Genomic DNA, 26,342 nt, shown 5'->3' with positions numbered 1-26,342 from the left:
AGTGATGGTTTTCCACAAATTACCTGCAGTGATGCCAAAGCCCCTCTCTGTGGCAAAGCTGAGCTTTCCATCTATTCCCCATGGAAAACTGGATTTTTTGATTTATTTTTTTTTAAGGTTGGGATTAAATATTTGAGATGGTATTTTTTATTTGGATTCAGATCTTTATTAGCTTTTATTTATATTATAGTCTTTTTAAGTGTGAGTTCTATAATACTTCTTTTTAATGAGGTAAAAATCGAGTTGTATCTTTCTGTCTATAAGGTTTTTTAAGATTAAAATTTTTTATTAAGAAATGACACTTAAATTATTTTTACTTTTAACTAATAACTAACTTTTACTTAATAATTAACCACTTGTGGCCCGTGATGTGGACTTTTTAATCTAATTATACAATATTACTCAAACTCATGATGAAGAAGATGAAGAAGAAGGATTAGCTTCTGTCTTAAAACTCCACCTTGTTTTATATATATTACTATATTCTAAAACTTTAAACTCTAAGTTTCCCACCATGTGATATCACACACTTCTATTCAAACTCCACACCCACAATCCCAGATGATGGGCAGAATTTAATTCTACCATTCATTCAGATAGAATTGAATTCTATCATTCCATTTTGGAAGCCTTCTCCACGGCCTCAGGCCAAATGCAGTTTTCTCTTGGGGGTCAGTGTTTGTCAGCACAAAATGTCTAAAATTCTCTCTTTCTGGGCCTCCAACACAAAACATTTTGTGCTGAGAGTAAATTCCAGTCACCAAGTCCCAAAGTGTCCCCCCACGAGTGCTGCCAACCCAGTGCCCTCAGCCACTCCTCCTGTGGCCCCTCCAGACCCTTCCCCACCCCGTGTCCCTCTCTGGTCACTCTCCGGCACATGCTGATCTCCTTTTTACTCTGGTGCTACAAAAGGGAGCCCCATCCCTCTCTCTACAAGGCCTTTCAAGGATAAACTGTCCAGTTAATGACACCTGAATTATTTTTACTTTTAACCAATAACCAACCACCCATGGCCTGCAATGTGGGCTTTTGTATCCAATTACACAAAACCACCCAAACCCATGGAGAAGAAGGTGGAGAAGAAGGATCAGCCATGGCCCTAAAACCTCCATCTTGTTTATATATATGACTATATTCTAAATTCTTAAACTCTTACATTTCCCCCCCTGTGATATCACACACTTCTACTCAAATTCCACACCCACAATCCCAGATTATGGGTAGAACTGAATTCATTCAGATAGAATTGAATTCTGTCATTCTATTTTGGAAGCTTTTCCATGACCTCAGGGCAAATGCAGAGTTCTTCTGGGGGTCAGTGCCTGTCAGCACAGAAAGTCTAAAATGCTCAGCATCCAGGATTCCAACAGTGCTCAAACTTCCCCCCAGCACTCTCTAGTGAGGAGATTCTCAAAATTCCAGAGAGAAACTGTGCCTCAGGTGACCACCACCCTGCTTGGAGCAGCAGTGAGCAGCAGAGCTCCTCCCTGTCCTGCCTTGGGGAGCTCTCCAGCTCCTTTCCAACCCACACTATTCCCTCTTGCTGTGATTAATCCCAAATGTGCCCTTTCCCCGCAGCACACAGAGGGTAATTAAAGCCTCCTGCTGATCCTGTGTTCTCTGCCTTCCCTGCTCCCGTCTCATGAGCTCACTGCAGGGCTTATTTTGTATTAAATCCAGTGATTCTTGCTGGCACAGGTAACTCAGGACCTTCTTTTGTGTGTCTGCAGCCAGCCTGCGACCTGTCCAGCTCAGAGGGGCTTTTGTACCCCGAGGTGGCTGGTGGCACCCAGGCAGAGCTCTGACTGTCCCCTGGCCACCTGCCTGTCCTGCTGAAATGGCTCTTTGCATTTTCTTATTTGAAATCTATTCCCTTGTGCCCTGTCCCTTCCTTTTCCCCGAACAAAGAGTTCCCAGTGAATTCATTTCTGCAGAATATGCACGGAGAGTTCTCCTTTGGACACTCCCCTCTGAAGTCAGACCTGCAGAGGCAAGGAGAGATGAAAATATTGCCTTGTCACCTCCAACTTTAATTAACTGAGGAGCCTCTTTTCCCAGCCTGCCCCACATCCCCATTCTCCTGTTGCTCATGGTGTCCCTGCTCCAAAAACCCTGAGGCTATTCCTGATTCCCCAGCAGTGTCCCAGTCTTCCCAGGCTGCTGCTCCAGTTCCAGCAGCTCCATCTGATTTGTTTTCCCTTTCCACGTGTGGTTTATCCCCCTCCTCTCCATCTTTTCAGGGAAACAGCTCCATCATGCCTGTCCTGCCCCAAAGCCACTCCTCAGCCACACAACAGCTGCTTTCAACCTGGCAAATTTGTACTGGAACATCACTAAAATCTACTAAATCAAGCTCTAAAGATTTCTTTTTACAATTCCAGGTCCACGTGGACTTTGCCAAAATCTCCCCTCCCAAATTTCCTTGGGACTGGGTGATTAACTCTTAAACCTCCTTAAAAATCAGCCCTAGTCCAGAGGCACAGAGCAAACCACCCCACGGCAGAGTGGAAAATCAGCCATTCCCAGCCTAAAGAAACCATTTTCACACTGAATTTCTACACACCAACGCTTCAGAGAAAGGGAATATTTAGTAAAAGGCTGTTTTCACCCCCAGGCCACCATGACCATCCCGTCTCACTGATCCTGAGTCACTCAGCATCATGCCAGGGCCAAAAAAAGTCTGCAAGAGGAGCTGTGGCACGAAGGATCCAGGAGCAGCCTGGGGAGCTCAGTTTGTTGTGTTTTTTTTTTTTTTAACAGGAGCTCTGTTTCAGCAATTGCAGCCAATAGTGTCGATGTTTCAATTGTAGAACATGTTTTGGGGTTGTTTTTGTAACAAATCAATACCTTAACACAGCTCCGAGCTGGATTACAGGCTGATTATCATCATCTGTTGTAAGCCTTGGATCCTCGGGTCTTACCCCAAACAAGATGCTGCTGACACAGGATGAAAAGCTGCCTAATGAGCTTTTCTTAACGATTAAAGCACATTAATAGAAAATTGATTTAATTACACTCTGATCTACTGGAAATCATCAACAGCTCCTTGTGAAAGCTTTAGGCCTTGTGCTTTTCCTGCTCGGAAGGAGGTGAATACTTCAGTAATGGAGTTCTGGTCTCAATTTTCCTGTTTTTTCTTTTTTTCCCTCAAGTTCTTAACCTTTAATACTGTCTGTGCATTAGAGGCTGTTAGAATAACAAAATTCCCTTCAGAAATTGATTTGGCTGAGAATCAATTGCCAGGCAATTTGCATTGCAATTCGCTATTTCCTGAGGAGAAAAGAAAAGGGAAGAGCTCCGTGAAATCCAAAATGCAATTCCCTGCCAGCCCTAGGACAGAGCCTCTGTGTGCACAGACACATCCCCACCTTGGTAAATATTCCTGCTGTCATCTCCTGCTGCTGGAACCCTGGTGGAAACTGAAAATTTTAAACTTTCTATACTAACAAACACTAACGCCCAAAAAAACCTTACATTTAACCTAAAACCATTAAAAAACCTTCCAAAATTAAATAATAAAGCTAAAACTATAAGTACATAATTTAAATAAAAAATATAATATCAAATATACATATTTAATATATATATAAAATATATATCAAATATAATATATAATAAAAACATTTACATTTAAAATTTTAAAATATAATGCATTATATGACATAATATATAATATACAATATAGTGTATTTATATAATATATTATATGCATATATAAATTATACAATTATATAATATATAATTATATATTATGTGCAATATATATTATAAACATATATTATTATATTGTAATAATTATATATAATGATTATAAATTATATCTATTTATATAAATATAAATAGATATGTTTTATATATATATAAAACAAAAGTTTTAAAAGAAAAATCCTTCTTCTTCACCTTCTTCTTCAATCTAAATAATATTATATAATTAAATAAAAAATTCCACATTAGAAATCACAAGTAATTAGTTCTTAAGTTAAAAGTAGTAATTTAAATATAATTTCTTAATTCAACAATTTACCCTTAAAAAACCTTATAAAATATAACAGTATTTTAAACTTATTAAAATAAAATAATATACAACTCACTCATTATAAAACTACAATAGAAATAAAAACTAATAAACATCTAAATCCAAACAAAAAATACCATCTCACACATCTAATCCTAACTTGGCATGGATTCTGACTCTGGAGTAGAGCAGAATACTCCAGCAATCCAACTGGTAGGATGTGGATTTTTTGTTTTTGTGGTCTTTTGGGGATTTTTGTTTTGTTTTGTTGGGGTTTTTCTGTTAAGGTTAGGATTAAATGTGTGAGATGGTAAAAAAAAAAGCTCCACATGGAATTATTATTTTACTTTTCTGACCCGAGAAGTTAACACAGCACCATGGAAAGGACTGGCAGCTGTGCCCACATGGATTGTGCCCTTCTCCAGGCATCAAGGGGGCACAGGCTCAGCAGACACTGATCTTTTGGAGGGTCACACGTGGAAAATTATGGGATAGCCTGAGCTAGAAAGGACTTACAGGGATCATGGATCCATCTCCTGTCCCTGCCCAGACACCCCATCAATCCTGGCATTCCTGGAGTGTTGTCCAAACCCTCCTGGAGCTCTGGTAGCCTCGGGGCTGTGCCCATTCCCTGGGGAGCCTGGGCAGTGCCAGCACCTCTGGGGAAGAACCTTTCCCTAAAATCCAACCCAAAGCTGCCCTGGCCCAGCTCCAGCCCTTCCCTGGGTGCTGTCCCTGTCCCAGAGAGCAGAGATGGGAGCTCTGCCCCAGGTGAGCTCTGCCCTCAGTCTCCTGCAGTGAACAACCCCAGTGCCCCAGCTGCTCCTCCTGCAGCCCCTCCAGACCCTTCTCCATCCCTGTGTCCTTCCTTTGGTCACCCTGGAAGGACAATTTTAGATCTTTTCTGTACTGTGGTGCCCAAACCACCCCCAGGACAGGGATGTCCCTCTGGCTGCAGGACACTGCTGACCCCACATCCAACCTGGCAGAGACCAGGACCTGCTGGAGAAACCTGCCACAGCTCTTCCACGCGTTTGCCTCTCGACACATTTGGCTCTGCCTCTCACAGGAATAAAAGCCCATCAAACACAACCATCCTTACACCTTTCCAGGACACCCATGAGCTGGCAGGGGTGATGTGGGGTCCAGTGAGGAGCTGGAGCACCCCTGAAGCTGCTGCCACCACCCCAGGCTGTCACTGCTTCATCAGCTCAGCAACACTTCCAGGCTCATCCCACACATCTCCCTCACACGCTGCTGGGAATGTCCCCAAGTGTAGAAACAAAGCCTTGGGGCACCTTTTGGGGCAGATTTCCAGCTTAGGGAAGGGAATTGCTTTAATGAGCTCGGGAAGGGGTGACACGTGGCAAATCTGGGCAATTTGTCAGAAGTATTTGGGACAACTGAGCTGAAGGCAGTAGCAGCACTACAAGCCTCACCTTGCTGCTGATGTGGGAAGGAATATCCCACCCACATTCCACCCCTGCTGATTATTTATCTTCTTTTCTGCGTCTGCTAAGGTTGGGATTGAAGTGCTAGAGACACGTTTGGGCTTAAATGTGTATTATTTCTTATTTATATTAAAGTCTTACAAGTCATGAGTTCTACAGCATTTCACTAACAAGCTACAAAATGGCTAACTATCTTTCTCTACAAGGTCTTTTAAGGCTAAACTATCTAATTAAGAAATTACACCTAAATTATTTTCACTTTTAACTCAATAACCAATTTTTAGTGTCCCACAATGTGGACTTTTCTGTCTAATAACAAAACACTACCCAAACTCATGAAGAAGAAGGTGGAGAAGAGGGACCAGCCACTGCCTTAAAACTTCTATCTTAGCTTTAGAGATATTACTATATCCTAAAACCTTCAATTCTAAGTTTTCTACCACATGGTATTACACACTTTTATTCAAACTACACACCTGTAATCCCAGTGTTGTCGATCAATTTTGGAAGCCTTCTCCACAGCCTCAGGTGAATGTAGTATTCTCTTGAGGGTCCGTGCCTTTCAGCACAGAAAGTTTAAAATTCTCAGGATCCAGGACTCCAACACACCCCCACAATGTGGCAATGGCACAGAAAATCATGGCACAAACAGGCAATGAAAGCACAACAGCACAGCCAGACACTCCACTTGCTCCAGTTCCCCCCCTTGCCAAAATCCCAGCCAGGGAGACTCCTGCACTCAGCAACTCCAGGGAGCACAGGCAGAAAGGTGCAATTCCAGCCTAGGAACCTTGGGGAGCTGCCTAGGGAGGACCTCTTGGCAGAGCTGACTCCATGGCTATGCATATTCATGGCAAGAAAAGCTGAATCCACAGGAACAGCCTTCTCCTGGGACACTCCTACCCTGTGTGCATTAATGAGCTTTCAAAAGTTTACCCTGAAATACTCAGGTCTGTTCCAAGGGATGCTCCCTGTGCAGCTGCCAGGTATTTATTCAATTAGACATCCTGACATCTGAGCTGTTTGCCATTGGTTTTGTGTTAAACTCATTCCAAAGATTGTTTCCATGCTCACTGCTCCCTTCCTGCCCCATGTTCCTGCAGCATTACCAGGCATTTCCCAAAGACACTTCTAGGGGATTCTCTCAGTTCTCCCTCAGATGAATCTGCCCAGGTCAGCCTGAAGTATCCCTAAGAAACACCATATGGCTGAAGTTGAAAGAGCCCAAGTTTTCCACTAAAACACTTGCACGACTTCTCAGCCTGGTGTCACCTCATGCAGCTTGGAAGAACCAGAGAGCATGAGCCACAGCAAGCTCTGTGGAAAAAAATTCCAGATGGACCAAGTGAGTCTTGTTTGAGCCTGAAAAGGCTTCCCCACAAGCACTTTAGTCCTTTGAGATGTGTCTTGAATGATGAACTCAACCTAATCATACATGTTAGGTCACAGCACAGAAACCTGTAAGACTTGAGCCATCCTAGGGCTGTAATCCAAGATCAATCCAACTTCAAACACTTCAGAAAGAAATCAACCTCCATTTGCTGGCCATATAGTAGGCTCCATGCCCTAAAAAAGCCCAGGGAGCCAGCACTGATAGGAAAAGCAAATCACAGTTCCCACAAGGAAGGATTCCCCCATCCTCTGGGAATCAGCAGCTGTGACAAACCCCAGGAGGGGCTGCCTGCACCCCACAAGATCCCTGACACACAGAATGGGTTTTAAGAAGTCCCCCACTCTCCCAGACCATTTGGACATTTTCAAAACAGGACCTCAACTCCTCATCTCCAATGGACAAAAATACAAACATGTTTCTAGGGACTCATTTCCAGCAGTTTGCCAAAGAGAGGAGGAGCTGAGCTCCAGCATTTAATGCTCCTGTCTCACTTCCACTCGCTTCCAGCAAACTGCCTGTGTGAAAATTCATATCCTGTCTGATATCTTCAAATCCCTAAGCAGCCCAAGGCCAGCTCTTTGCTTCTGGTTCTTGTTTTTTTGGGAGGAGAAGGGAAATGAAGAATTTCGTGCATGTATGTTCTGCCAGCGGTGTGGATCAAAGGCTCTGCTCCACATATGGGCACACAGGGATGCCAGGAAAAAGCTGCCAGGATTGCCACGGGGCAGGGAACGCAAGAGGTGAAAATCTCAGTCAGATCTAAACACCTGCCTGAGCTTCCCTGCCTCCACAAGTTTATAACTTAATCAGAGTTTCAGAGTGAAGGTGAGCAGAGTGAGGGTACCGAGCTCCCGATCAACATCAAGAGGGACCCACAGGATTTGCTCTCTTATCCTGGGACTGGGGAGCAGAGGACATCCTTATCAGCATCATCCTTATCAGCTGCACTGCTCTGCTCTCCCAGACAGCATCTGGAACTCGTCACACTTCCAAGAGCCATCCTGACCCCTCAACTCAGCCAAGGTGGGCGATTCCCATCCCTGGCAGTGCCCAAGGCCGGGTTGGACTTTGGGGCTTGGAGCAGCCTGGGACAGTGGAAGGTGTCCCTGCCATGGCAGGGGGTGGAACTGGATGGGCTTTAAGGTCCTTCCAGTCCCAGTTTGGGAGTCTCTGATTCTTTATCTGGGACCATCATGTCCTTCCAGGGAACACAGCAGGGGAGGAGCCAACTTGCAGCTCTCAGTGCTTTTTAAAGATAACAAAAAGAAAAAAAAAACCAGTCACATTTTCACTACCAGAGCCAACTCCAGCTCCTACCCATCCCAACAATACCCTGGGTTTTAGCAAAGCTTTTAAAGGAAGGAAAAATATGTGTGTAACTGGCTCATGAGGCCTCTGGAGGTTGAGAAGAAGATGGGAAAAACCAAGAAATTCATGCCTCAGTGTGGAAGTCATTTTCATGCCCCACTTTTTCAGCTGGGGCATATTTCTTTTGGAAAATAGTCACTTACAAGTAAACTCCTGGGGATTTTTTCCCCCTTAGAACAATAAATATTTCCTGTGAAGCAGTGTTCTGAAAATCTCAACTGGTTCAGAGGTCCAGTTTCATACAGATGAGCGTCCAAGAGCTCCAGGTTCCTTTGATCTCCACCCCAGACTGGAAACCCAAAGAGAAAAAGCTTTCCTGCAAGATTTCCTCTATTTCTAAATTTTTTGCCAAGGTGTAAACAGCATATTGCTTTTTATTTCCACCAATAAAACAAGACACAGGAACAATTTCAAGGGAGGAATTCAACTCAGAATCAGCCCGGACACACAAAATACACAGAAAAAACATTCTTTTGCACAATGATCTTATAGGAAAAGCTGGTAAAAAGCAGGGCTTAACCTCCTTAAAGCAGCCAAGAGCACAGGGATTAGCTCAGTCCGAGGATGGTGACCTTGCACAGGCTCACACCTTCAGATCAAACAGGAGTGAGAAGTAAATATTTGATACTAAGCCCAGAGCCATCCTCAGGCACTTCAACCCGGGCTGCTGCTGCACCACAGAGGGTTAAACCAAGATGTTGTGCATCAACATTTCCAAACTTGCAGAAAAGGCTTGAAAATGAGAGGAATCCTCCTCTGCAATACGATTTCTGCTGCCAGGACTCTATGTGCTCCTGAAATAAGGGCTCCCAGCGAGGAGAACTTAGGAAAGGCCCTGCTGGTTCCTCCCTGCAGCCACCAACCCTCTGAAAGCACTGGTGGGGACAGCAGGGCCCCAGTGTCACATTAATTAATGTCACCCATGGGCTCAGAAGGCCAGAGACACCCTTGGAACTGCAGGGTTCAACAGTGGAGAACCTCCACCCATTCCAGAGCAGGGAGGAAATTTGTGTCCCAGTCCAGTTCCCCAGGAAGGGGTGGAGAGGGGAATCCAAGTATCTCCAGGGGCAGGAGGATGAGCTGGGTGTGAGCACCCAGCACCTCTGCACAGAGCAGGGGATAAAACCCCAGCCAGATGTGGGTCCTGCTCATTCCGAGTGCTGAGGCACTTCCCACACCTCCAAGATGGGATTTGTCTGGAGTCACCAGGAGCAGGGAAGGCTGGGAGAGCTGGGGGTGCTCACCTGGAGAGGAGAAGGCTCAAGGGAGAGCTCAGAGCCCCTGCCAGAGCCTGAAGGGGCTCCAGGAGAGATGGAGAGGGACTGGGGACAAGGGATGGAGGGACAGGACAGAGGGAATGGCTCCTACTGCCCGAGGGCAGGGTCAGATGGGATTTTGGGGAGAAATTGTTCCCTGGGAGGATGGTGAGGTGCCCAGAGCAGCTGTGGCTGCCCCTGGATCCCTGGCAGTGCCCAAGGCCAGGCTGGACACTGGGGCTTGGAGCAGCCTGGGACAGTGGGAGGTGTCCCTGCCATGGCAGGGGTGACACTGAATGGCATTTAGGGTCCCTTCCAGCCCAAACCAGGCTGGAATTCTATGATTTTGTCATGTGGGGCTCAGCCCTGCTTTTGCACCAGAAGACACAAAACTCATCAGGTGGATCTGGAATGAGGAAACCCAAACCTGACCCTGGCAGAAAATCACCTTCTCAGAGCTGCCCTGCAGGAGCAGGAACTGGCAACACAAAGAGCTAATTTCAAATATATTAAAAATATCATTTTTATCATTTTCTACTGTTCTTTACTCACTGTGGGTCAACACATTAATGGGAATGATAGATATCTCAGCTGGTGGGTGTCACTGGGAGCTGGCACAGCCTGGGGGCAACAGAGACAGGCAGCAGGTAGCCAAAGCTGCTGAATTTACCCCAAAGCTATCCCTGTCCCTGTCACCTCTCCTCAGTGAGAACACTGCCCTTCTCTCAGGCTTTAATTAGGGAGGTGTTCATAGCAGGGGTGTTTAGATGCAACACAAATAAAGACTTTTTAACCCAGAAAGTTCACTACTAAAAGAAAATATTCCTGTAATTTTTGCTATTTAAACTGCCTTTTTTATCTGAAGAAACTAATCCCACTGGGGATGTGCAAACATTGTTCCTTCAGTGGCTCCACAATTTAATAAACCCCTCACCAGTTTGAAATGTCCTCTTGGCTCTACTGTGCCACCTGGGTCTTGCCTCATCTTTGTTGAACTCTGTCACTGAAGGCCAGAAAATACATAAAATTCACCTTATACTTTTGGCCAGAAGGCCCAAAAATACTTAAAATTCACATTATTTTTCTCTCACGTTCATGTGTCTGGGGCTGCTGCTGGCATTGCTGCCATCCCTCTCTGTCTCTCTCCATTCCAAGCTCTGATTTCAAACCTTCCTGACCACAGAGCAGAGCTCCTGCTGTCCCACCTTCCCTGAGGCTGGAAATGCTGCATCCAAACCAGAAATCCCTTCAGGCAGCGGGAATGTTCCATCAGAAAGGAGCAGAAAAGCACAGCAGGAACATGCAGGAGCCCAGAAAGCCATGACCCAACAGGGAGGGACCTTCTCCCACCTCACAGTCTGCACCCTCCACGAGTTCTGCAATTTGTATTTTGTGCATTTTTTGCGTGTATTATTGAGCTTTATGTATCTATTTATGTGTTTATTTTTAAGCATATGTGGGTATTTTTGAGCTTTAACATCCATGGACATTCAGCCATTAAATAATCACTTTTTGGATTGAGGTCTTGAAGTAAAAATCCAGTCCTTGGAGGAACATCCAAGCCAGGAGCTCATGGAAGAGAAGGTATGTAAAAGGACAGCTCAGTGTCTCTGTGTTCAGTACAGCCCCTCACGAAATACCACTTTGGGAGTAATTTAGTAAGCTTTGGACTTCAAAAAGCAAATTATTTTTTCAAGTCAAATGAATTCTGAATTCGTGGTTATTTTCCAAAAAAAAATATGGAAATGCTTTAGGTTGCCAGGTAAAAATATTAAACATAACTGCAAAGAATCCCAGAATCGTTAAGGTTGGAAAAGACCTCCAAGATCATGAAGTCCAACCAGCACCACCACCACTAAACCATGTCCTCAAGTGCCACACCCCCACAGCTTTGGGACACATCCAGGGATGGTGGCTCCACCATTTCCCTGCGCAGTCTGAAGCCACCAGGGGAATATATAAAATTCATTTAAGTATTTCTTAGAAAAGTGAGATACATTTGGAAATTCTGGGTGCAGTAAGTAAAGAAGGCTGTTTGGTGCTCACACTTTTCTGATTGTTCTATATCTGTTTATCAAAATCTACAAGGTGACAGCAGCCAAGTTGTGCAGATGCCTTTTTTCCTTAGCTGGGAAATGGATATTTGATGTACTGGGATAATATTTCAGCTATCAAGGCTGATTGGCACAGAAATATCCAAAAATGATGTGACATTCCTGCCTCTCTCTGGCCCTTCTCCTTAATGCTGCCAGGATTTTTTTAAATCCCTTTGGAGCAATTTAAAGAATGGGAACGGAATGTGAATGTGACTTTTTACCTGCTGCCTATTTCTGGCTGGTTTGGATTTGGTATTTATTTCATTTGGGTCGTGACTAATTGCTGAGATGCCACACCAGCGTGTCCAATCTTTACAGAGATTTTTCAGCTCTTCTTCATCAAGGCCTCTTCTTCCAACCCAGGAATTCAGCAAAATGCTCAAAGCCAAGGACAAAAAACATCACCTTCCCAGAAAATCACCTGAAATAATCCCAGCAATGTGTCAACTAAACCAACAATCCATCATTTTCTTGCTTAGAAGCCTCACTGGTGTTCAGGAAGCTGAAAATCCAAGGAGAGGCTGAATTTGATTTTCCTCCTGAGCTGTGAGCACTGTCCACACTGATATTTCTGACTGTTGTACTTATTACATGTGACATGTGCAGGAATTTAAGAGCTCCTTCCCTCCACCAGCAGAATGGGAATATCTGATCTGACACTCTCCCCACATTCACATTTCTCTGTGTGCAACTGAAAAACACTTCAAATGGCCTTTGGTTTTCCTCTGGGATACCAAGTACTGCTTTAAAATGTTGTCCAGAAAGGTTGGGGATGCCTTTTCGCTGGAAGTGTCCACAGCCAAGCTGGATGGGGCTTGGAGCCACCTGATTTAGTGAGCGCCATCCCTGCCCATGGCCCTTCCAACCCAAACCATTCCATGACTCTGTTGTGGTTAGAGCTCCTTAATGTTTTTAATTTCACTCAGTACAGGTCCCACAGCTCTGGACCAAACACAAAACCTCGTTTAATATGCCTTTTTAAATTTATTAACTTACTCAGGTGTAGATTCTGGAAATGTTGGGGGTCCTGAGAGGAAAGAAGGGAAGCACTGGGAGCAGCCCCCTTTTGGAGCCCCCACCCTGATCATGCCTGGGGGGCACTGAGGGAGCCCCCTCCCTGATCATGCTGAGGGAGGAGCTGGCAGAAATCCTTTGCAATCTCCTGAATTTGGAGCCTGTCAGACAGAAGCAGTGCTGGGAAAAGACACAAGGCTAATAAACCATGGGAAATGTTGGCTTTTCTTCAGTAAAATGATACTAGCCTGCCTAAACTTCAGATTTCACAGGGAGCTGTTTGGTCTTTTTGGGAAGAGTTGAAGTCAAGACAACTTCCTTTTGAAACTACATCCCTGTGTCTGCTCCCAGAGGTGGCTGGAGCAGGGTCGATCCCATCCAGACAATGGGAGAACACAGCACCAGCATTTATCCGTGGTTTTGCCATGGTTTATCCATGGGAAGGTGCTCCTGCCTGCAGCGAAGGCATCGCCATGTTCAGTATTGCACCCGAGCTGGATCCTGCAGTCCAGTGAGGTCACACTGTCTGCAACACTCCACAAACATATTTAATCTCCTGGGAACTGACGGACATGGAATATAAAGCATCTCTGGAGGTTTTCAATTCAAAAATCATCAGAGTTGGAAGCTTTGAAATCGCTCTGTCCGCAGCATCCACCACGTAAACCTTTGAAAGCTGGAAGCTGATCCCCAGTGCTCCCAAAATACAGGATTTTATCCATCTTGGGCCAAATCCCATCCTGGATGTGGTGATGAAGTTTCACCCACACATCAGGTGAAGCCACTCCTGCAGTGTGGCAAATTTAAAAGGTGTCACAGATCAAAAATCTAAAGATCTCACAAATGTAAAGATTCCAAGGAGATCCCAGGCAGCTCAGATCCCTCCAGTACCTGAAGGGGGTTCACAAGAAGGCTGGAGAGGGACTTTTCACAAGGACCCACCAGGACACAGGGAACAGCTTCCCAGAGGGCAGGGATGGAGGGGATATTGGGAATTAGGAATTGTTCCCTGGGAGGGTGGGCAGGCCCTGGCACAGGGTGCCCAGAGCAGCTGTGGCTGCCCCTGGATCCCTGGCAGTGCCCAAGGCCAGGCTGGACAGGGCTGGGAGCAGCCTGGGACAGTGGAAGGTGTCCCTGCCCATGGCAGGGGTGGCACTGGATGGGCTTTGAGGTCCCTTCCAACCCAAACCCTCCTAGGAATTAATAATTCTGCATTATTAGGAAGCTATAAAAGCCTCACAGGAAAGTTTAGGAATGCTCCTGAAAGGATTCTCTTGGAGAATCAAATGCACTGCTGGGTGTTTCAAAGGGTGTGTGGTGGACCACAGCAAGCACACGAAGAGAAAAGGGAATCCCTCCTCTAAAAGCTCCAATCAGGAGCAAATCCAGTGGCTGGCACCTGCTCCAGTTCCATGAAAATCTCATTTTGTGCAGGCAGTCCTTGCTTTGGGCTTTGGGACACTGCCAGGGATCCAGGGGCAGCTACAGCTTCTCTGGGCACCCTGTGCCAGGGTCTGCCCACCCTGCCAGGGAACAATTCCTTCCCAATATCCCATCCAATCCTCTGTTTAAAACCATTCCCCCTTCTCCTGTCACTATTGGCTCATTTAAAATCCCCTCTCCACCTCACAAAATCTCATTAGTGACTCTCAAGTGCTCCATCAGAGGAGTTGGATAAAAAAGCAATAAATATAAATATAGATAATATAGATATACATAGACACCAGCTCCTCCAGGTCAACACCCTGCCAAACACAGCCATATGTTAAATGCAACCACAACGAGCATCCCGACAAATTAACGAGCTAATTAACACCAGCGCAGAGATACTGAGCAATCACACACTGTCCTCCCACCTCCAGAGGAAGCAGGAGGAGAATCTCATCCAGAGAAACAGAAGACTTGGAAAACTCCATTGTGACTGTGGTCCACAAAGGAACCTTGAGAAGCCCTCATTAGTTAGGAAATAGAACCACAAAAATGCCCTGAAATCCTTCTGACCTACCTTGAAATCTACTAAAATAACACCCCTTGTGTTTAATCAAATGTACTGTTTTAAATATGAGCTTCATTTAGCTGGTTGAAAACAAAATATGAGCTTAATAACTCTGGGCAACTCACCTCTGCCATGCCAAAAGAAAAAAGGACCTGACCCATTGTACCTCCAGAAAAAAGCAGTTAATTGCTCAAAATACACAGACTGATGTTTAGGAGCAGCTTGAATCTGCACTGCAAACCATCTGTTCTGCATGAGAGATTTCATGACTTCCCAGGTCCATTTCTAAATTGAAATGGATGTTTTAATGATGAAAAATGGGGAGAAGCGATGAATACTTCATTAAAACACATTATTTCCCTGTCAACTTTCTATTCTCCTGACTGTAAGCAAAAATAATGTCTGAGCAGAGTTAATGTCTCGGGTTATCAGAGCTGCAGATGCCTCTTGGCATTTGCCTGAACAAATAAGCTATTTCATAAACCTGCAAACAGAAATGATTCAATAAATTGGAATTTCTTTCCTTTCTAATGAAAACCAGAGTTCTCCAACTCTTTCAATTACCTCCACAGAATGCAAAAGACACTAAAGAGAGGGTTTTTATCCCTGTTTGCTGCATTCTTAGGACCATAAAGGCGCATTAAAAACGTCAATACCTTCGCAGGGGAGACTCATCCACACTTCCTGTGGAAAACTGTATTTAATTTTTTCAATAAAATGCGAGGAAGTCATTTCCTACCACCACGATGAGGAACCAAATTGTCCAAACCATTCATATCTGTCACACAAATAAACACTTTCTATAGCATTTCTCAGTGTATTTGCCAATTGCCTCGTATTTTTTGGACTAAAGCAAGTGTTTGCTGAAGCACAGAGAAATGATAACAGAAATACCCAAGCAGGTCTTGCTTTTGTGCTGAGGCAATTTATTAAAGCAACAAGACATTCCAACATGCCATGAAAAGTGAAAAACAACAGGCTGGAGGAGAAGGATGGAGTTGGATTTCTGAATAAACCCCAAAAGCCTTGAAGGCATCGTGCAGCAGGGAAAACCAGGCAAGTCCCAAGGTGCTCTGCTGTCCCATGCTCTGCTCGTGCCAAGACTTCCCAAATTAATCTGATTTTCAGCATGTCCCCTTCTGAAAACACCCAGAAGGAGACTTCTTAAAACCCTCCAATATTGAAAGAGTCTCTCTGGTGCCTTCCCCAATCAATTTCCTCTTCAGCCATCTAAAAGATCAATGGATGTTTCTACAAACCCGAACCTCTTAACCCAGCCTTAAGTTTCTTCTTAAAGTCGTTTTATATTAAGAGATTCCCAGTGAAATAAAAGCCAAACCCAAAAGGTGAGGGCAGCTACCTCAAAGCCAACCCTTGGAAATAACAAGCCAAAATATTTGGGCTTTTCCCTGAGAACCTCCAGTCAAAAGAATTCCACACAAACTCCTTGGTGCAGATTCCCTGATCCTCAGAGAGGCTTTGACAGGAATAATTCTGTTGGTTGAAATGTCAACATTAAAATCATCCAGGCAAATTAAAGCAAATTCACTTTAGCCATCCAGATGTGGGACACAAAACTCTGCCCTTGAGTCCTCCTCCCTGAAGGTTTAGGGAACAGCTAAATATCTGAAATTATTCCCAAATAATGAACAGAGCAAGAGCTCCATGAAGGTACAATGGTGTTTTTGTTATTTAAAAACAAAATTCTACGATATGGCAGAAAACTCCATTGACAATCCTGTATTCTAATTATAAATTTGATTTAACCAGGCAAATTCCAGCTTGCCAGCAGGCACAGAAATCTTCCTGGATTTCTCTGTGTTCATCAGAGCAGGGTATGAGGAGGAAAAGGATGACAGCAGAGACGTTGGGCAATCGATCCATAATGAAACAGCTCTAAAGCAATAATGTTTGCCTTGCTCCATGCCTGGTTCTTTTCTCCATAATTGATTTTGCACTGAAGGTCTCAGACTGCATAAGCAGCCTCAAAATCACGCCTGTGAGAGCTGCCAGTTTCTTTTATTCCTCCTGTATCTTCTCCCAGCGAGTTAATCCCAGGTGGGAAACACTGCCCTGATAAAACCCAACAATCCCAGCGCTGGGTTTTAATGAGCCACTGCATTTTTTTCTCTGTTTCTCCAGCACAAGGACTTCACAAACGAGTGCACTCTGCTCATGGAGCTGTGCCAGGAGAGTTTAGGTTGGAGATCAGGAAAGGTTCTTCCCCCAGAGGGTGCTGGGCACTGCCCAGGCTCCCCAGGGAATGGGCACAGCCCCGAGGCTGCCAGAGCTCCAGGAGGGTTTGGACACTACTCCAGGGATGCCCAGGGTGGGGTTGTTGGGATCAGGAGTGGGATCAGTGATCCCTGTGAATCCCTTCCAGCTCAGGATATTCTGTGGTTCTACTCACACCCTCAGCTGCAGTCTGATACCGCCATCTGCACCTCTGCTGGATGAAAACCCCACACATTTATGTAAAATATCCCATTTCACACACGCTTAAAGGAGAGGTTACGAGGGGATTATATCAAAAATAAGAAAAATCCTTTCATGGCAGTGAAAAATATCATGGCAAGTGTACAGGTCATTGCCAAATGGGATCTGACTCCTGGGAGCTGCCAGCAGCCTTTGAAACCAGTTTTGGCACCACACTAAAACACATTTCTGTTGGTTCAGGGAAGGAGAAGCAACAATGGAAACTCAGCTTTTGAACCAGATCTGAAAGAACTTGGGGTAAAACATCTGTCTGGCATTAGAGCTCCTCTGCAGCAGAAATCCTCCAGGCGACCCCAGATGTGTATGTTACGTTATAATGATTATATTATTCACATTACAGCAGTCCTTTCATACAGAAACTGCTGTGTATCTCTTGGATCCAGACCTTAAACTTTTTCAACATGGAGCCAAAAGGATTTTCAGTTTGGGTTTATTTTCCTTTTGGTGAGTATATTCCATATATAGTCCTCCTTCCAAACTGAGAATTCTTCCATATGTAATATAAGAAGAAAGGCAAGATTTAGAAATACACCAGCTAAGGACAAAAGAATTCACCAAGATAAATGCACAATAAATTCTATCATTTCTTCTCAAAAAAAGAGAGCAAAATCAAGAATAAAATATCATCTCTGAAGCAGTTTGCTTAAAATATTTGGTTTTAAGCCAAGAAACCACCAAGTAGAAGTTGTTACTCAACCTGTTCCATCACTTTAAAAAGCTGCATACCTAAAGGCTTCCAGTGCATCAGGTTTTCAAATGCCCTTTTCACAGAGCTGCCTGCCAAAAATCTTCTCTGGATTCACACTGCAGACAAACTGTTCTTCCCCTGGACAAGTCACGGAAAAAAATTCCATATAAAAGCAGAGGAGGCAAGGACAGCTGAGACATCCATGGTGAAATCCTGCTTAAATCACACTGTTATTAAACTTCAATGGAGAAACAAGAGCTAGTTGAGCCCCAGCAATGGGAGCAGCCGTCTTTGCTGTGACACTGCTCAGGGAAGGGATGGCCCAAGGTTACCCAGCTCCCTTCACGGGCTGGGAGCTTCAAAAACAACATCCTGGGAGATAAAACAAGATAAAACAAGCCTGGGGTCTTGGAAGTGAATCCTGGGCACTTCCAGCAGTCACTGGCTGAGTGTCACTCACTCCTCGAGCAGGAGATTGCCTTTAATTGCTAATTACACTGGATTTGGGTGTGAGGTTTTGGGGTGGGGCTCTGCTGCTGCTTCTGGAATCTGTAGGCACAGAATCCCACACTGGTTTGGGATGAAAGGGACTTAAAACCCACCCAGTGCCACCTCTTCCATGGGCAGGGACACCTTCCACTATGCCAGGGTGCTGGTCCAGCCTGGCCTTGGGCACTGCCAGGGATCCAGGGGCAGCCACAGCTGCTCTGGACACCCTGTGCCAGGGCCTGCCCACCCTGCCAGGGAACAATTCCTTCCATAACTCACCTAAATCTCCTGTCTTTAGTTGAAAACCCTGTCCTGTCTCTCTGTGCCATGTAAGAAGTGCCCCTGCTGTTTTTCCAGGCCCTGAAAGGCTGCAGTGAGTTCTGCCCTCACTCTCACTGAAAAGGCCACTGTGATTTTTCTCTCCACAAGTAATAAAAGAAAATAGCCAAGAGCCAGAGGCCACAGGGGAGGAGCAGAGCCTGCTCTCAGCCAGCTCCCACTGCAGACAAGTCTTCCATCATCAAAACAAAAGAGAGAATGAACCATTGTCTCCTGACTGCAGCACAAGACCACACTTTTCAAATCTGCATGGAGAAAAGCAACACCACTATTCCTAAATACATCTCAGTGCCTGGGGTTTGTAACCCAGCTCTGCAGCCTGTCCTTCACTGTGTGAGCCTGAAAACCTGAGAGCTTCAGCCCTTCTTCAGCACCTCCTTGTGCTCCTGCTGCCTTTCTGGGGAGGAGGGCTGCATTTCCTGGGGTGATTTCCATGGTTCCAGCAGCTGTGCAGCTCAGCCCTGCTTTTCTCTGCCTCTACAATTGCATTTCTACAATTACCCAGACCTAGGATTCCTGAGGATTGAGTCCTCTCAGGATGAGGGTTTTAGGATACCAAAAAAGGAGGAGAAAGGAGTGTCTGAAGGGAGCCTACAACGAAGATAAAGAGGGACTGTAGATGAGGACCTGGAGGGAAAAGACACAGGGAATGGCTTCCACTGCCAGAGGGCAGGGTCAGATGGCGTATTGGGAAGCAATTGCTCCCTGGGAGGGTGGGCAGGCCCTGGAATGGATTTCCCAGAGAAGTTGTTTCTGCTCTTGGATCCCTGGAAGTGTCCAAGGCCAGGCTGGACCAGGAACAGCCTGGTCTATGGAAGCTGTCCCTGCCCATGGTTGCAACTGGATGGGCTTTAAGGTCTCTTCCAACCCAAACCATTCTACAATTCCATCATTCCATAACCTTTACTATCAGCAGTTCTGTTCCAACTGCAGACCTCTGAGGAGATTTTTTTCTCCTCACAAAATTTGTTACACCAACATTATTTACAATAATCTTTCAGGCAGTGCTGGGCAAAGCCATTACTGAAGTAATTCTTTTCCAATCCCAGTCTCTGAGGTTTGCAGGACAACACATATTTTGCTGGGAAAGGGATCTGGCAGGGAGATCAGCAGGAAATATTCCCAAATGCCTTTCTCTAAGACTGGTAACTAGCATCAAAATCTGTAACCTTTAGAGAAATAGGGACACTCCCTACACAAAAATTGTTCCTTTAGGGACACTGGCTCTGCCTGTTTGGGTTTCTGAGACCCTGAATCCCTGGAGACTTCCACCGTGAGATGATATCAGTGCAAGACACGGCCAGGCAGGCCTGGTTTCCAAAAATACCAAATTGAGATTACATAAAACGAGTGGGAAGACTGACAAAAAATAAAAAAGCAGGGTTTTGATCAAACAATTTATGGCATTTCTGACTGGGAATGCAAATGAATTAATCTCAGTGACCTTAAAAATGAACTGAAGCAAGGGGTCCTTGGAGGCACAGAGTGAGAATAGGAGGCTTTTTTTCTCAGAGAGTGAGATAATGCTTGGACTAGAGCTTTTTAATACATTGTGCTCAGTAAATTCAGCTCAGGGACAAAACTCCTGTGGAATATTTGATTTCTGGTGCGGAAACTACTACACTGAATTCCTAAATCAGTCTGAATTAAGTTCAGTTGTGGAGGCACCAGAACATTTATTTTCTGGATTTGTACTCCCTCACTAATCACTTTCATAGGCAGTAAGTAACAAGTAAAAGAAGTTCTTCTGAAAAGTGCTTTATTTTTCTTTCTTATGCAAGAGCCATGTTCTGTTCCCATTTTTTCCCATAGGAAACTGCTGATCTTAGCAGTACCCAAACTTTGGACAAAATGTCAACAGAGGAGAAGTGGAAAAAATTCCCACCCTGAACGTAATTTTTTCCTGTCTCTCATAATACATTCCCAAGAAACCCTGAAATATAATACAGCCATATTTCTTTTGGAGGGTTTGTCCAGCTTCTGCAGCATTCCCCATGGAATGGGGAACCAGTGATGTTTTATCCAAGTCTGTGTCTGAATGCCAACTTCCAAAGGAGTTTGGGCAGGTGTGGGAAATGGATTTGTGGAGAATTCTTAAAGTTTGATAGAAGGTTCCCTAGTGTGAATTTGTATGTAAATTTTGAGATAAGAAATGCTGACTTAGAAATGGCATCGAATAGGACAGATATTGTTGAGAGAAAAATGGAACTAGAAACAAGTTTCAAAGGATGGCTTTGCAAATAAGACTAGATACTTTGGAGAAATAGAACTATGAAAAATCCAAACTATGAAGAATCCAAATCCATTTCCCACAGGCAGGAAGCAGGAAATGGAGCCCTTCAGTTGACAGGTGCTTCCCAAAGTAGCACTCCAGGGTTTTTCCCCAACCCCTGTCCCAAAACTCTCCTTCTTTACACACCACCTCACTTGGGCTGGCTTTGAGCTGCTAAATCCTGGAAAACTCCTGGGATGGAGAGCCCACAGCCTCTCCAAGCATCCCTGCTCTGGTTGTGCCAGAAGTAAGAACCCAGGGAGCAAGGGATGGAAATCCACCTTGCCTTGCTTGACTTGGCCGATCCTCATTTGTCTTTCCACTAATTAGTGACCATGGGGACCAGAGATGTACTAGGGTTGAAGGGATGAAGGAGAAGGAATTTTTCTTCCCCTTGTCCGGGATGGATGACAGACACTGGAGATATTGGGAGTCCAAGCCTTTCCTCAAGCTACCCCAGCAGTTTGGCACAACAGCAACGCCTCCTAGCAAGGACAGAGGGGGAAATCCCTCATTATTTCTTGTCTCTATCTAAAGCCTCCTTCAGTCTAAGCTCACCAACAACTCTGAATCACTCCCAGTTCGAGTGAAACATAAAAAAATAAACCTTAGGACTACAAACACAGACACAGAATCTAAAATTAACAAAAGGAAAACCTCTAGGCTGCCGTGGATTTTCTCAGAGCTCAGCAGCCCCTTCCCACCATCCCAAAGTGCTGATGATTTCCTCTCCCACATCCCTCAGAACCGTCTGCACCCCAGACAGGGCCTGCTCTGAGACTCCCAGGGTCTGTCCCTTCCCTTTCTCCAGCACTAATAAACATCATTTTGAAAGAGCAACGGGATGTGTCATCTCCATGAGCTGCTGCAGTCATCCCACGGTGTTTCAGTGATATCAGACACATCACAATTACTCCTTCTGCTCCCTTCAAGCAGGCTCCTCACCACAGCTGCTCTGCTATGGATCCGCAACTGGCTCAGAAAACAGCCGAAAACTCAACCAAAATGGGATTTTCACAGTGGAAAGGCTGTGGTTTTACCTTCTCAAGCCTCAGCAGTGGACAGAGCTTTGCTTTCACGCTGCTGTGTTTTTGAGGCGCGGCTGCTGCCCTGCTTCTGCATCGATCTGGATGCCAGGGAAAGAGTATTCCATTAAAACCACCAGTCAGGCTTTGGCAGCTGGCACAGCAGCTCTCCAAAGCACGGAGGAGTTTAAGGAGATGACAGTTACCCAGTTGCTTTCCAGCAGGGAAGCAGCAAAAATCATCTGCGTGCAGCGGGCAGGCTCCCGGTGCCAGCTGCAAATCCCTGCCAGTTAAGGCAAACAACCATTTAATTTTCTTGCAGAGAGGGACAGGATTGACTTCCCATCCCAAGCAGCCCTGAGAAAGGTCAGCAGGCACTAGGAAATACCGAAAAATTGTGTCAAAACCCAAGCCAAGATGGGTTTCAATGTGCTCCAAGACAGGGGCTGAGAGATTTGACGTCACCAAAATCCAAAGTGCAGAGGAGCTCCAGGAAATTGTCACAAACTCCATCAGGAAGGCCTGGAATGCTTGTGATGCCCCAGCTCTACAGCTGCCACACAATTCCTGCTCCCAGATGAACAGCTTATTCCTCTGCTCAGCTTTCAGTAAAGGGATTTTCCTCCCCAAAAAGAGATTTCCTTAGGTAAAAGCACTCTGTGCCCCCACTGCTAAACTCCTCAACCACCTTCTCATGGCAAGGGATTTTGGACAAGTTCTGCTGAAATTATGGTAAAATTTACACAGGAGCTCAGGGAATGTCAGCAATTACCAGCATGACCTCAAGGCTCAGAGAGGAATCGAGATTAGAGGGAGACTTGTTTTTCTGCAGTGATTTGGTAGCAGATGGTGACTTTTATTTAGCCCTTTTGAAGAAAAGTAGCCTTGAAATGGGCACTTTCCCAGCTTCATTAACATGATATTGAGAGAAATATCAAATGTCTAAAGCAGAGACAATTCCCAGAGCCTCACACAATCCTTAACAAATCCAAACTCTCGTGCTGCAATCTGCTTGGTGGCTTTTGAAGATGTGAGCCTCCAACTTCTGCTGCTTCTTCCTCTGTGCTTTCCAATTTTATTCTGCTGTGAAACCAGCTCAGCTTCTCCTTTCTTTGCTTGTAAAATTCTGAGTGTTTTCCACCTCTCAGCAGAAGCTGAAACCACTCAGTTCTTCCACCTGTGTTTTGTTTGCTGATAGGTAAAGCAAAATATCTGGCATTGTAATGTGAGCATCTTCTCAGCCCACCCTGAGCAGCCTCACTGAACCCTCTGGGCTTGCAACAGGACTGAAGTGACCCAAAAACTTCAAAAGTTTAAAGTAAGAGCAAGGAAAGAGTCAAACAAGCCAAGGTTGAAGAAGCCAGTGAAAGCCTGGATTTAAAGCCCTTCATGAAGGGTCAGAAGTCACCAGCATTACATTCAGGAGAACAAACTGTGGCTAAATAGTCAAGACAAACCAGACATGGCTACAAATTTAAGAAAATATTGCCATGTTTTGGCCTCTCTGGATTGAAAACACTCTTCTGGGTGGATAATTCTATAAGAAGTACCTGCCAGCCTCCCCCTGCTTGAAGAAAATCCATGTGCTGGCTGCTCCTGTGCCTGAGGCTCAGGAGGATGTGTTTACACCGGTGACATTTCACAAACTGTGTCCCCATTCCCCTCCCACTCAGTGCTTGACAGAGACAGCACCAAGCCCAGACTGATTCCTGCTAACAGGAATAAAAATGTTCCCTTTCAGCTGATAAATAGGCACAAGTCAAGAGGAAATCAATTACAAGCAGAAAATACACATTTCTAACCTGTACATTTAAGCAGTTCCTTTACAAATGCTGAGATACAGCTGAGATAGCTTCAAATCTTTTTTTAAACAGCTAAAAACCCTGCACTTCTTGCTGGCTTGCAGCAGCACATATGGCATGCCAGAAAGCACATGAAGGAATCATATGAACAAACAGCTCCTGCTACATAAATGAAAGCAAAATCGATTCTCCCTCCACTTATTGTTGAATGAAAACCATCCAGAACCATTAAACATTACAGGGGGGAAAAGGCTCTAAAAAGCTGAACTCAAATAGTGAATTTCTATTTTGCTGCAAGGTTTTTGATTTTATTTCACTGATCATGGAGTCACAGGACAGTTTGGGTGGGAAGGGACCTTAAGGACCATCCAATCCCATTATTCATATTCCCAACACTCCCTCACCCTCCTGCAACTCCACAGCTTTTTAAATCTATTACCTTGTGTTTATTTACTCTGCAGTGCAATCCACAATAATGCTCAGGTTAAACCTGCCCCATCATAAACTCCAAGAGGCAATCTCCAGCTAAAGGAATTAGTTACTCAAAGTGCTCTCAGCTCCCAAAACCTGTGTATAAAACAACTCAGCCCAACTTAAATCATATCAGATTTGTACCCAAAAAAAAACCCAATTCCTGTGTGGAGCTGCCAGCCCTCATTAATCATGTCCTGATGAATGAAACCCTTTCCAGTGCTGGCAACAGAGATTTGCTCTGAAATGGTGGAAATGTTTCAGGTTAATCTTTTTGACAAAGCAGTCAATTCTGTGAAATAACTTCCTCCACATCCCCTGCATTCCCAGCTAGAATAAATCCAAGGAGCTGGGCTGGAGCAGAGGAATCCAGGCTGATTTCTATCAGCTGTAGACCAAGCCAACAATTTTTTCCCTGTTTCAGTGCCTCAGTTAAAATCCTCAGGGAACCTTGGGACATATTTTCACTTGTTTGGCCGATGATCTGCATGGAGAGGCTTCCAGATGGATTTGGGAAGACAAGCTGAAAAATGCATGGTCATGTTCTCCTCTAAAATGGTGCTGAGAGGGGCTAAGATGACCTTTGCTGAAGTGTATTTTAAGAACAAGAGTCACTTAGGGAATACTTCATGTCTTGGGATAAAAGTATTTAACTGGAAACGAGACCTAAAGAAGAACAGGATATTTCAAACTGGTTGTGTGTCACAGCCTACTGTATTTACAGTAGCTTTTCTTTCCAAAAGAGGGACAGAAAAATTAGAACTTTGGACTTGAAGTTTTCTTTGACCCTTTTAGAACTGAGCATGGGAAGTGCAGCATCACAGCACCAGAGTAGAGAATGTTTAATCAAAATGTTTTTTCTGATGGGAAACCCTACTGCTCATTTTAGCAGGCTCCAAAGAGCATTTTTGTACCACTTGGTGCTGAAACTTTATTGTACAACACGTGTTTATCCTGAATTAAGTTTTTTTCCACCTTTCTGAAAACACTTCATGATAATGGTTAAGGTTTGGGTTTTTTTCTTCACCTGTAATTCTTTAAGCAGGCCTGGGACAGAGGCACTGGGAATAGAAACAGTTTTTGAACCCTTCCAGGGATGGAGATTCCACCACCGCCCTGGGCTACTGCAAGTGAGGGCCAGAGCAGAACCTTATATTTTATCTGCTCTCAGATTTCAAGTTAATTATTTGCTGTTCAAAAACCTAATCATCTTCTCAGAATTTTCATTGGCAGGATTCTTCCTAAAAAGATCACTTGACATACACACGAAAAAAAATCAAATTATATACTTCTCTTCACTGCAAATAGAAAGGGAAGTGTAAGGAAGGTCATCTCTGAGTGGTGCTGGCTGAAGGTCACTCTGCTCCAGCTGAGCTTTTAAATATCAGAAAAACCAACAGGGATCAGCAGCACAGAGCCGAAGGTGACACATATTAGTGAGACACAGGATTGCAGTGGGTGGAAGGGGAGGTCTGCCTGCAAATATTTACACAAACTGGAACAGATTTAGGACAGGCTGAGCCAGCCCATCCAACCATGAGGCAAAGCAAGGCTTACTCTGACCGACCTCGAGTTTGATATTTACTGTGTCCTCTGGGGATTCAGGCCTGGCTTAGGCTAAGTCAGGTCAATAAAAATGAAGTCCAGCTCCTGAAGTCTGGTAATAGCTCAGCAATTGAAAGGATTAGAAAGAGGAGGTTAATCCTGGGGCTAGATCTAGAAGCAGGGTGCCTGTGCTGAGCCCAAACCAGACAGTCTGGGCTCCTCAGCACAGCAGGGCCAGGAGCTGCTGGAGCTGAGCAAGGGCCTGGAGCCTCTGGGTGCCCAGGAAAGGCTGCAGGAGCCGGGGCTGCTCAGGCTGGAGAGGAGCCCCAGCTGAGAGGGGCCCTCAGGCCTGGCTGTCCCTGGCTGCAGGAGGGGCAGAGCAGGGCCCAGGCTCTGCTCCGGGGCCCAGCAATGGCACCAGAGCCACGGGCAGGGCCTGAGCCCAGCAATTGCCCTGCCCAGGAGGCACAGCTTCTTCCCTGGGCAGTGCCCAGCCCTGAGCACATTGCCCACACAGCCTGGGGGCTCTCCTCCCTGGGGCTGTGGCAGAGCTGTGTGCACACCATGCTGTGCCCTGTGCTCTGGGATGGCCCTGCTGGAGCAGGGAGGTGACACCAGCTGCCCAC

General features: G+C 45.1%; 1 protein-coding gene across 10 annotated transcripts in view; it reads right to left on the bottom strand.

Annotated features, from left to right (window-relative positions):
• PRKG1 (protein kinase cGMP-dependent 1) overlaps nt 1–26,342 on the bottom strand; it is a 368,725-nt gene that overhangs the window by 250,719 nt on the left and 91,664 nt on the right. The gene's annotated exons all lie outside the window — the stretch shown is intronic.

Source organism: Passer domesticus, chromosome 8, assembly GCF_036417665.1.
Source record: "Passer domesticus isolate bPasDom1 chromosome 8, bPasDom1.hap1, whole genome shotgun sequence".
NCBI classification, from domain to species: domain Eukaryota; kingdom Metazoa; phylum Chordata; class Aves; order Passeriformes; family Passeridae; genus Passer; species Passer domesticus.
The sequence above is the reverse complement of the archived record's forward strand: the minus strand, read 5'-3'. Positions and strand labels throughout refer to the sequence as shown.